At 45.7% G+C, this 12,194-nt stretch overlaps 1 protein-coding gene across 3 annotated transcripts in view; it reads right to left on the reverse strand.

Annotated features, from left to right (window-relative positions):
• Window positions 1–12,194, reverse strand: part of cdh31 (cadherin 31) — a 93,500-nt gene that overhangs the window by 32,315 nt on the left and 48,991 nt on the right. The window contains exon 1 of one of the 3 annotated variants that reach the window (XM_048186363.1): window positions 812–1,017. The exons of the other annotated variants lie outside the window; for them this stretch is intronic. The gene's annotated coding sequence lies outside the window, so the exon portion shown is untranslated. Of the gene's footprint in view, window positions 1–811; window positions 1,018–12,194 lie in introns of those variants that run through there. 3 annotated transcript variants of the gene reach the window in all.

Genomic DNA, 12,194 nt, shown 5'->3' on the forward strand with positions numbered 1-12,194 from the left:
TTTCAGAGAATTGTGTCCAAGGGAAAGAAAAACTCAAAATTTGGCACATATCAGCCCAAAAATTAGTCACAAAGGTTTTCAAGTCCATCCATGACAATGGCTCAGTCTAGCACAATGCTGTTGAATAATACCTACACATGTTTATCCCTCTCCAGCTTTTCTATCAGGACTCTTCAGACCCAAAGTAAGGACTCGCTCTTTTGCGAGAGATTCTGCACCTGCTAAACTGCCATATCTTCATCCTTCTCTCATCATCATCATCATCATCATCATGTATAAAACATCTGTAGCTGATCATATAGGCCTATCGTGACACATTTAAAGCAGTGACTATATATATATATATATCTGAAACATTTTATATTCTTGTAAAATTATCATGCATGCCGTCTGAATTACATCATAATAAGACTTTTAAAAAGTCTCAGCTATAAGGAAATATTAATTTTAAGATATATTTATAGTTTTTGCACTAGTGATCTTAAGATTAGAACATAATGTCCACGTTAACACTTTTGTAAAACTGTAATATTTGTACATTCATAATTTTATTAAATTATAATAATTAATGCAAAACATTTCTCCTCATTCCTACCTTTTTATTTTACTCAAACAAGTGAATTATATTATTAAAGGTGATTTATGCGAAAACAAATGATGTGTTAAATATTTTAAACTACTATGCACATATCGAATTGATATCTCCTAATATAAATAATAATCAAACTATGAAACACATAAGCAGTTAAAAAAACAAGTCTCACAAACGAGAAACTTTCTATTTAGTCATTTTAGTCTGAAAATAACTTACCGTGTTTTTTTGAGCCCAACACTCCATAGTCAGGCTTCTTGTTCGTGAGGTGTTTCTTCACCAAGAAAGACCTTGGCATCGTACCTTGGGTCTTCTGCAGGAAACTGAAGCGGGAGATGTTGAGTGTTGAATGAATAGCTGATGTTTGGAGGTTGTCTTTGCGCCACATTCTCGAGTAGAGAAGAGAGAGTCAGGTGCGGGCTCGAGCTGGACGGACAGCTCGCTCAGCCAATCAGAATGAAAGGACAAGTGTAGGAGGGCGGGGCCATGTTTGTCGAGACATTTCGCGGCAAACAGGTGCACGCGCGCGAACAAAACAGCAGAACTTTATTTTGATGAAACGTGGGATGTGATTCCCCAGAGATTATTTATTTATTTTTTCACCCTCGCTCGTTGATAAAAACATAGTAACATGGTCAATGCAATGCTTAAAATGTGGTTAATCGTTTAATGTATTAAACATGTTATTCAGAGCTCAACACGCGACGACATTTACAAACGGTTTCTATACGACACGACTGAAACAACAAAGTATGACAACGATCATCTATGGTACTGTTTATGTCCTTTAATTAATGTTAAAAGCGTCTAATGTGAGTTTGAATTTCATTTTGTGTGTTTTTCACAGTCGTAATGAAAGCGACGATGGATAATTCACCTCAGATCTTGAAAATAAATTAAACAAAAGCACTCAAACTGTGAACAAACAAGTGTATTTTATGACAACGATTGTTTCAGTCACTCAGTGTGTATTTTTTTAATTATGTTAGAAGTATGCCTAATATTTATCCATTTCGTTATGAATTCAGTGTGCTTGCAGAGAGACTCCGCCCACACGCGCTCCTGATTGGCTGTGATTTCTGATTGATTTTTGTCGTGTCTATCTATCTATCTATCTATCTATCTATCTATCTATCTATCTATCTATCTATCTATCTATCTATCTATCTATCTATCAAAAACATTTAACATATCCAGCACATATATTTAATGACAGTACTGCATTTAACAGCTACATTTATGCATAAACAAAACAGAAGGATAAGATAACGAGCATACAGATTTGATTTATAATAATGGACTGTTTTCAACTGAACATGTTAACCACCGTCTTTGCTGAAGAACCTATTTTTTGTGCATACCTGACATGGTACCTTCTGGATTTATTCTGTCCAAAACAAGCGGCAACCTCCCCCTTTCTCTCGTGAAGCCAATACGGAAGTAACTTAAACTGCGATTCATCGACTGGCCGCTAGGGACAGGCTCCAAAAGAGAGCAGAATCTCATAGAGTCCCATGTTAAATTGGCCAAGTTTATAGCAGAAAAAAACATGTTTACAAGTTGGTTCAAATTGTGGTTTTGGTCTATACTGCTATTTTTGCCCTTCATGACAACTCTGAGGGGGGTGAATTTTTTTATAACTTATCCATTTAAATTATATTAAGCCTTAAAGTTCTGCATAATTAAGGGCGTGGTCACTTGAGTGACAGGTATATTGCGCTGCTGTCTGTGAGCCGTCATGTTACCTCAGCTGCCGCTGAATTTGGCATCTCAGCCGTATTTGTGCTCGATTATTTTATACAATTATAAAATATGGCTTGCTGCATAATATTCGAGACTGATGTGTGTCTGTGTAGATGTGCATGCATGGGGAAGAGACACAGAACACACGTTGTTGGATCGTGGCATTGGCTGAAAGTTTTGGTTGTGAGATTTACTGCAATGACAATGGCGGGAGGATATCAAAATCCGACAGCACTGCTTGGATATTATAACTAAAACTGCTGCACTATTTTGAAAAAAATATACTTTGGACACGGTCTCATTTGTTTGTTAGATACGATCGCTGCTCAGATTGCATCCTTTCTTGAAGAACGATGACAGAGAGCAGATCATTCAGAAGAAATGTGAAATGTTTTTTTGTTTTGCAATGGACATTCATATTTTACCCAAGTGCCACGGATTGGATTCATCTCGCGATCTCTATTTCATTATAAAGGTATGAAGTCCCATTTGATTTTCCATGTTGTTATTTGCACAACCAACACTACTGGTGTTGGAGCATCTATATCTTAAAAAACACCGTAGATTGAACGGTAAACCTTTAGAACGTTCTGATGATAAAACTTATCTTCATTAATATTTTAGATCGTATCTAAGATAGATATATAGCTCCTTTGCTGCTAACATGGTCACGTCGAGCTAGGAGGGCGTGGTTTCAGCAACCAGTCATATCAGCTCAAACCACCTCCCCGCCTCTTTGCCCATTTTCAGTTATCCGGGAGTGACGTGTGGTGATGCGCAGCTAAGATGGCCGCGGCCTCATTTAGGCGTCAAAACTGCTGTTCAGAACTCTATGGGTGACGTCACGGACGCTACGTCCATATTTTTTTTACAGTCTATGGTCCGAAAGCCACAAGCAAAGTATTTGTAGATTCCATCGAATATACAGAAGGAATCTTTTCATAAATCTCCATTGACAACACATTTGCTTCGTCACCTGTGTCGAGTTCAAACTTGACATCCACTCCATTCAGATGACCTTTAAGGGTCTGCAGTACTGTTTATTAAAAGCTTGCAAAATAGCTTGCATAGTATAATTTTATTCATCTTCATAATCAATCGTGAGAGTGTTATAAATTTCCAATGCCTCTTCACCTATTGTGTGAAGCAAAATCACTATTTTAACATTCTCATCTTTTTCTTTAGCCCCAGTTGCCATAAAAATCTTTGCTCCCATCTCCACCAATTCTCTGTGATATTGCCTGAGAGTTTTAGAAGCAATTGTGGCTTAAATTGTTCCATTTAGTCGTTTATCCTTCTCCAAACAAACACAGACTTACTTCACCGATGTGCCATTCATTTGTTTGCATTAGGAATCCTTCATTCAGCATCTGTTTACATCCTCATTGTACTGCTGAGTCACTACTTCTGACACGTCATGTTTGTCATAATGGACTATGATAGCAACTGAGACAAAGACGCTGCAAAGTCAGTCAGACCAACATACTGTAGTTAGAGTGGCGCAGTCACACCACTTTTTTGTGTCCTCAGAGTGCTCCCATACATAAGCATGTCAAATTTGGTGAAAATATCTCATTTTGTTTAAAGGTCCCGTTTTTCGTGGTTTTTTGAAGCTTTGATTGTGTTTATAGTGTGCAATATAACATGTGTTCATGTTTCGCGTGTAAAAAAACACAGTATTTTTCACATAATTTACTTATCTGTATACCGCTGTTTCCACTGTCATAAAAACGGGCTGATGACTTCCTTGTTCTATGAAGTCCCTCCTTCAGAAATACGTAACGAGTTCTGATTGTGCCAGCGGTTCCTGTGTTGTGATTTGACAGCTCTGAGCGCACCCAGAGCCATAGAGAGAGCGCATCTTGCCCGGAAAAGTCACGCCTCTTACCATAACGTGGAGATGTATGCGCTCAGTGTTATTGTAAACATGTCTTTAATTTTACCCTATCAATTTGAGCCGGAATCAGACCCGGTGATTGGACTGCGGGATGAAAATAACAGCGTTACACACTAACTAAAGTTTGAAACATGGGATCACGAAGAACGGGACCTTTAAGAGTTATAGACATGTATATGTATAAACACATAATAAATACCCACAACTGACTTTGATTGCATTTTTTTATCACTTAGTATCAAAATTTTGACATTTGGCCATTAGCTTATAATCAATGACCTCTAAAAACGGTTTAGAAGATATTCGCAAATGTTGTACCATAAGGAGAAACAAACTTAGCAAGTTCGTTATCATTGGAAATAATATCCTGTGAAAATAAGTAAACCACATCCAAAGTTATAAGCATGTAAATATTTTTTTTCCCCACTAAGTGACGCTGGTCTGAAACTTCTCAGACTCCTTCAGGGCATTGTGTCGATGACCCATACCGAGTTTCTTAACAATATGTTCATGCGTCCGTAAAAAATACAGCTTTTTACTACAAAATTCAAAATGGCAGACGCCCAAAATGGCTGATATGGGAAAAATGGATATCATTCAACTCTTAGACACCCCGAATCTAAAGAGATGGCCAAAGATTCTCCAAGGATCACAGCTGGAGAACTGCAGAAATGTGGTCAGAAAGCCTAAAAAAATATCAAACTGCACCTTCACCACCTGCACCACATGTTGTTTGGGAGAGTTTCAAGAAAAAAAACTCTGCTTTCATCCAGAAACAAACTCCAGAATATTCAGCTGTCAGACACTACTGGATCGTCAAACTTGACTGGGTTCTATGGTCAGATAAAACTAAAAATTTGCTTGTTAGCATCAAACACTCAAGATGGGTTTGGTGTACACAGGTATAGAAAAGTACCCCATGTCCACAGTTAAATATACTGCTGGATCTATAATGTTGTGGGCCTGTTTTTCTGCTGGAGGTCCTGGACATCTTGTTTAGATACAAGGCGTCATGGATTTTATCTCCGAAACTGCAGCTCTTGTGGGGTGTTCCCGGTCTGTAGTGGTCAGTATCTGTCAAAAGTGCTCCAAGGAAGGAACAGTGGTGAACCGACGACAGGGTCATGGGCGGACAAGACTCATTGATGCACGTGGGGAGCGAAGGCTGGCCTGTGTGGTCCGATTCAACAGACGAGCTAATGTAGCTCAAATTGCTCCAGAAGTTAATGCTGATTCTGATAGAAAGGTGTCAGAATACACAGTGCATCAGTTTGTTGCGTATGGAGCTGCAGACCAGTCAGGGTGCCCATGCTGACCCCTGTCCACCGCCGAAAGAGCCAACAGTGGACACGTGAGCATCAGAACTGGACCACGGAGCAATGGAAGAAGGTGATGGTCTGATGAATCACGTTTTCTTTTACATTACATGGATGGCCGGGTGTGTGTCGCTTACCTGGGGAACACATGGCACCAGGATGCACTATGGGAAGAAGGCAAGCCGGCGGAGGCAGTGTGATGCTTTGGGCAATGTTCTGCTATATATATATATATATATATATATATATATATATATATATATATATATATATATATATGTATACACTATATTGCCAAAAGTTTTGGGACTCCTGCCTTTACATGCACATGAATTTTAATGACATCCCATTCTTAATCCGTAGGGTTTAATATGGAGTTAGCCCACCCTTTACAGCTGTAACAGCCTCAACTCTTCTGGGAAGGCTTTCCACAAGGTTTAGGAGTGTGTTTATGGGAATTTTTGACCATTCTTCTAGAAGCACATTTGTGAGGTCAGGCAGTGATGTTGGCGTGAAGGCCTGGCTCACAGTTTCTGCTCTAATTCATCCCAAAGGTGTTCTGTTGGGTTGAGGTCAGGACTCTGTGCAGGCCAGTCAAGTTCCTCCACACCAAACTTGCTCATCCATGTCTTTATGGACCTTGCTTTGTGCACTGGTGCGCAGTCATGTTGGAACAGGAAGGGGCCATCCCCAAACTGTTCCCACAATGTTGGGAACATGAAATTGTCCAAAATGTCTTTGTATGCTGAAGCATTAAGAGTTCCTTTCACTGGAACTAAGGGTTTGTGGCTGAGTTGCTGTTGTTCCCAATTGCTTCTCCTTTGTTATGATACCACTAACAGTTGACCATGGAATACTTAGTAGCATGGGCGTCGGAACCATTGTATGTGGGTGGGACAGGACCCACCCACTTTTTAAGACCAATGATATTGGACCCACTCACTTTTACCATTTCTAATTAAGCATTTGTCTAATCCCCCCAGGTGATGTTACTCCACAAACCACCAACAGAGCATAAAAATACCAAAAATAAAAATGTTTTTTAAAACATCGCCAAGTAAAACGCTGCGTTTATATAGAACGTATCGGGTTACGGATGTAACCCTGGTTCCCTGAGTAAGGGAACGAGACGCTGCGTGAAACGCATTGGGAACCTTCTGCGTGATATCGTCATTGAAGCACTCCTGTATTCAACCAATCGTGTAACGAGACGTCAGAGGCGGGTGACGTCACGGACCAGGAAACTATAAAGCATGCCCGGATGCAGAGAACGCTAGCTTCTGTGGAAAATCTGAAGCAAGCACTCGCAAGCATGCAGGGGTACGGCGAGAGACGCAGCGTCTCGTTCCCTTACTCAGGGAACCAGGGTTACATCCGTAACCCGAGACGTTCCCTTTCGTGGGAACTATCGACGCTGCGTGAAACGCATTGGGAACGCAATCCCAACTGTGCCGTACTTCAAATGCTTGTTATGTTAGCTCGACAGTACGGAGGACCCCGGAGTGGAGCCCACATCAAGGTTATAATATTTGATAAATGTGTGCTGGTTTGACCATCCAGCTGCATCACAAACGTCACTCATAGAGACGCCAGACATCAAAGCTCTTGATGCCGCCATACCCCTTGTGGAATGAGCGCGGACGTTAAAGGGAGAGGACTGTCCGACCGCTTTATATGCAAGTGAGATGGCCTCAACCACCCACTTGCTCATCCTCTGCTTGGACGCCGGTCCACCTTTATTAGGAGAACCGTAACAGACGAACAATTGCTCTGTTTTACGCCACAGGGCAGCTCTGTGGACATAAGCGTCCAAAGCCCTCACTGGGCAAAGCAGATTTAGTTTTTCCTGATCCGAGGATATAAAAGGAGGAGGATGAAAAGCTTGAAGCACAATGGGACCCGGGACATTGGTGGGGACCTTAGGCACATAGCCAGGTCTAGCATGAAGAAATGCTCTCACCATTCCAGGAGCGAACTCCAGATATGAGGGGGCCACTGAAAGGGCCTGAAGATCTCCAATTCTTTTTAGAGAAGTAATAGCAAGTAAAAATATCGTCTTTAAAGTCAGAAACTTTGCAGACACCTCCTCCAGTGGTTCAAAGGGAGCCTCAGCTAACCCACGTAGAACCACTGATAAGTCCCAGACCGGGGTCCTTGTGCGCACTGGAGGCCTCAGCCTCAGTGTACCACGGAGGAAGCGTGACACGAGGGGGTCTCGACCGACCGAGGAATCCCCCCCAACATGATAGGCTGATATAGCCGCAACATAAACCTTCAAGGTTGAATAGGATAAGCCCTCCGAGAATTTTTCTTGGAGAAAAGATAGCACAAAGCTGATAGGAGCACGGACAGGGTCCGTTTCATGTTGTCTACACCAGGTAGAGAATAGATTCCACTTATAAGAGTAAAGCTTCCTCGTGGAGGGAGCCCTGGAGCTAAGTATGGTCTCAACAACCTCAGATGAGAGACCAGCCTCTATGAACCTGTCCCCCTCAGAGGCCAGGCCCATAGTTTCCATAGTTCTGGGCGGGGATGTATTATCGCGCCGCCCGCCTGAGATAGAAGATCCCGTCTCAAGGGGAGCTCCATCGGAGCGCCGTCTATCATGGACACCAAGTCCAAGAACCATATGCGGGTCGGCCAGTATGGGGCCACCAGTATCAGGCTGACCCCTTCCTGGCGTACTTTCTCCAGGACTCGTGGGAGCAGAGCGAACGGGGGAAATGCGTACAGACGTAGCCTCGGCCACGTCTGTACCATGGCATCCAGACCCAGGGGTGCTGGATGCGTGAGGGAGTACCAGAGCGGACACTGGGTTGACTCTCCCGAAGCAAACAGGTCTACTTGTGCTTGACCAAAGTTTTTCCAAATGAGATCCACCACTTCTGGATGGAGTCTCCACTCCCCGGGCCTCGGCCCCTGCCTCGACAGGGCGTCTGCCCCCACATTCTGACTCCCGGGGATATAGGCTGCCTTCAACGAAAGCAGCTTCCCCTGAGACCACAGGAGGATCCGACGGGCCAAGTAATTTAGTTGGCGAGACCGTAGACCCCCCTGATGGTTTATATAAGAGACCACTGACATATTGTCTGTGCGGACCAGCACATGATGGTCTCTCAGGTCTGGGAGAAAGTGTTTTAGTGCTAGAAACACCGCCATCATCTCCAGCCGATTTATATGCCAGGAGAGTTGCTGGTCCTCCCAAAGACCCTGAGCTGAGCGATCGCTCATGATCGCTCCCCAGCCCGTGAGGGAAGCGTCTGTCGTAAGCATTGCGTGACGACCAGAGGCTCCCAACACGGGACCCTGGGACAGGAACCAGGGGTTTTCCACACGGCTAGAGCACGAAGGCATCGCCGTGTGACTTTGATCATTCGAAAAGGGTTCCCCCTCGGGGAAAACCCCCTGGTCCTGAGCCACCACTGTAGGGGTCTCATATGCAGGAGGCCAAAAGGAATTATGTTGGACGCAGCTGCCATTAGACCCAACAGTTTCTGAAACTGTTTCACAGTGAGAGACTGGCCTAACTTCACCCCTTTTACGGCTGACAGAACAGAGCTCACACGGGCAGGAGTCAGACGTGCCCGCATTGTTGTGGATTCCCACATAACACCTAGATAATTGGTGGTCTGAGCCGGTATCAGCACACTCTTCTTGGCATTGAGCCTCAGCCCAAGCCTTTTCATGTGAGACAGAACAACATCTCGATGTTGAACTGCTTGTTGCTCTGAGCGAGCTAGAATCAACCAATCGTCGATGTAATTCAGTATGCGAATGCCCTGGAGTCTCAAAGGAGCCAGGGCTGCATCCACGCACTTCGTGAATGTGCGGGGTGATAATGATAGGCCAAACGGAAGAACCTTGTACTGGTAAGCTTCGCCCCCGAAAGCAAACCTGAGGAACTTCCAATGAGAAGGATGGATGGACACATGAAAGTATGCATCTTTCAAGTCTATCGTCACAAACCAGTCCTCGGACCTGATTTGGGGAATGATCTGTTTGAGTGTAAGCATCTTGAATTTCAGTTTTTGTACAGACTGATTTAACACCCGTAAATCTATGATAGGACGAAGTCCCCCATCCTTCTTTGGAACTATGAAGTAGCGGCTGTAAAAGCCTGACAGCTTGCTGGGAGGAGGAACCCTTTCTATAGCTCCTTTTTGCAAAAGTGTCATAACTTCCTGTTCCATAACCAGAGACTGCTCGGGGGTCACCACTGTGGGAAGGACCCCATTGAATCTGGGCGGGCGAGACCCGAACTGAATTCTGTACCCCTTTTCTATCATGAGCAGCACCCAATTTGATATATTCGGTAGAGTTTTCCATTCTTCCAGAAAATCTACTAAGGGAACCAGTCTCTCGAGACTGGCCTCTGGTGTTTTTTGAGCACTTGGCTCGGCGCTCTGAAACGGCGTGCCGGCAGAAGTCAGCCGAATCAAGTGCAGGCCAACCCTCCTCGGAGGATTGGTGGGGACCCGACGCACACTGGATGGTGAAGATAGCGTGGTCCCCGGAGGGCGCTGGATGGAAGCGGGTGCCAGGTGTTTCAACACCACGCTTCCTCCAGACGGGGGCCGCCCTCCTGGGTCCTGACCCACAGATATCAGGACCGCTTTTTAGAAGCCTTCCGCGCCACAATGACAGCCCGCAGGTCGGTCTTGGGCTGAGAAGGCTTCTGTGCAGCCTGCCCCTGTCCCCAGAATCTACGTGGGGGAGCACGGGTGGCCACACTGATCTTTTGCTGCGCTCTGTGGTGCGCTGAGGAGCTCGTTGCGGGCCGAGACTGCTCCCGCTCAACAGTCTCGGCGGGGATTTTAGACCGGCGGGGGAGGAACCTCTGAAACGCCGCAGATTGTTTCTTGGTCTCCTGGAACCTCTCGACGACAGTTGTGACTGCGTCACCGAAGAGGCCCGCAGGAGACAGCGGCGCGTCCATAAGGGCAGACTTATCTCTGTCCCTTATGTCGGAGAGGTTCAGCCACAAGTGCCTCTCCGTGGCCACCAGGGCTGCCATAGAACGGCCCACTTCCTTAGCCGTCTCCTTGGTGGCACGGAGAGCCAGGTCTGTCGCCATGCGCAGTTCCTGGATGCACTCAAATGTGGCCTCCCCGCTGGTATCTATTTCCCCCAGCACTTCAGCTTGATAAGCTTGCAGCAGCGCCATGGTGTGAAGACATGCTGCTGCCTGCCCTGCTGCCGCATAAGCTTTGCCCACCAAGTTAGATGTAGTCTTAAGGGGCTTGGTGGGCAACGTCGGTGCTTTTAGGGACGACGCCGACTCGGGTGAGAGATAGCCCGCGAGCGTCTCTTCAACCCGGGGCATCGCCGCATAGCCACACTGTTTCAGCCCCACGATATTACTATAGACCGAGGTCTGGGGGCTGAACACTCTATGCTGAACCGGTCTGTTCCAAGATCTAGACACCTCAGTGTGTAGATCTGGAAAGAACGGCAAGCACCGACGTGGAGGTAATGACCGCGCGGGGAGAAAGCACTCATCGAGTTTGCTTTTGGGTTTTACATCTCCCCGCTCTGCTTCTGGCCAGCTAATATTTAATTTGGCAACAGCTCTGGCCACTACCTCCATGAGCTCCTCATCTGCAGAGGAAGAGGATGGCGGTTCCTCATCCGCTGCTTCGACACTCATCACGTCAACATCCTCAGATGAAGACAGATGAAGTGCCGATGTCTCTCCCCGAGGGGAAGAAACCGCTGGGCGTGCTTCCACCACGGCAGGAGAGACAGTGGGTCTGGCAGCTAAAGGGAGAGATAGGGCGGAGCCCGTCTCAACCCCCGCTGCCAGATCCATTTGTGAACCCCACGAATGGAGCCTTCGCTCTGCCTCGGCAGCAGCGGGACCCGATCCGCGGGGAACACCAACCGAGGCACCCTCCGCTTTATCAAAGAGTGCCCGGCGAGATCGCAGCACTCTGAGGGTGAGCCTCTCACAATGCACGCAGACAGCTCCCTCGAGAGCTGCCTGCGCGTGCTCAACCCCCAGGCAAATAACACACATATCGTGTGTATCCCCGTCGGGGATAAAGCGAGTACAGGGATGCACACACTTCCTGAATCGCTTGCTGCTTTCATCCGCCATTTCTTATATATTTGTGTCTTATGGGTGTGTATATATGTGTGTTTATACTGCAACTCTTGTCCTCAGACAAAGAGAGAGAGAGAGAATAACAAACAATAAGACGCACAACAGCGATCTTAGACACACACACACTTGTTGCTGCAACTCTTGTCCTCAGACGAAGAGTGAGACCAGAGAAATATATATATATATATATATGGACAGACAACAATAAATAAGACACACGGGATAACATAGAGTGCTTGCTGAAGATAACAGAAGCTAGCGTTCTCTGCATCCGGGCATGCTTTATAGTTTCCTGGTCCGTGACGTCACCCGCCTCTGACGTCTCGTTACATGATTGGTTGGATACAGGAGTGCTTCAATGACGATATCACGCAGAAGGTTCCCAATGCGTTTCACGCAGCGTCGATAGTTCCCACGAAAGGGAACTGTCTCTTTACGACCACAACAAACGGGACACTTTTCAGACGCGCATTCCGACTTCGCCTCAGAGCCAGGCGCAAGTCAAACGAGCGCGGAAAAGGTGCAGGTGACGACGAGGGAGCT

This window comes from Megalobrama amblycephala, linkage group LG3 (genome assembly GCF_018812025.1).
Source record: "Megalobrama amblycephala isolate DHTTF-2021 linkage group LG3, ASM1881202v1, whole genome shotgun sequence".
In the NCBI taxonomy this organism is placed as follows: Eukaryota; Metazoa; Chordata; class Actinopteri; order Cypriniformes; family Xenocyprididae; genus Megalobrama; species Megalobrama amblycephala.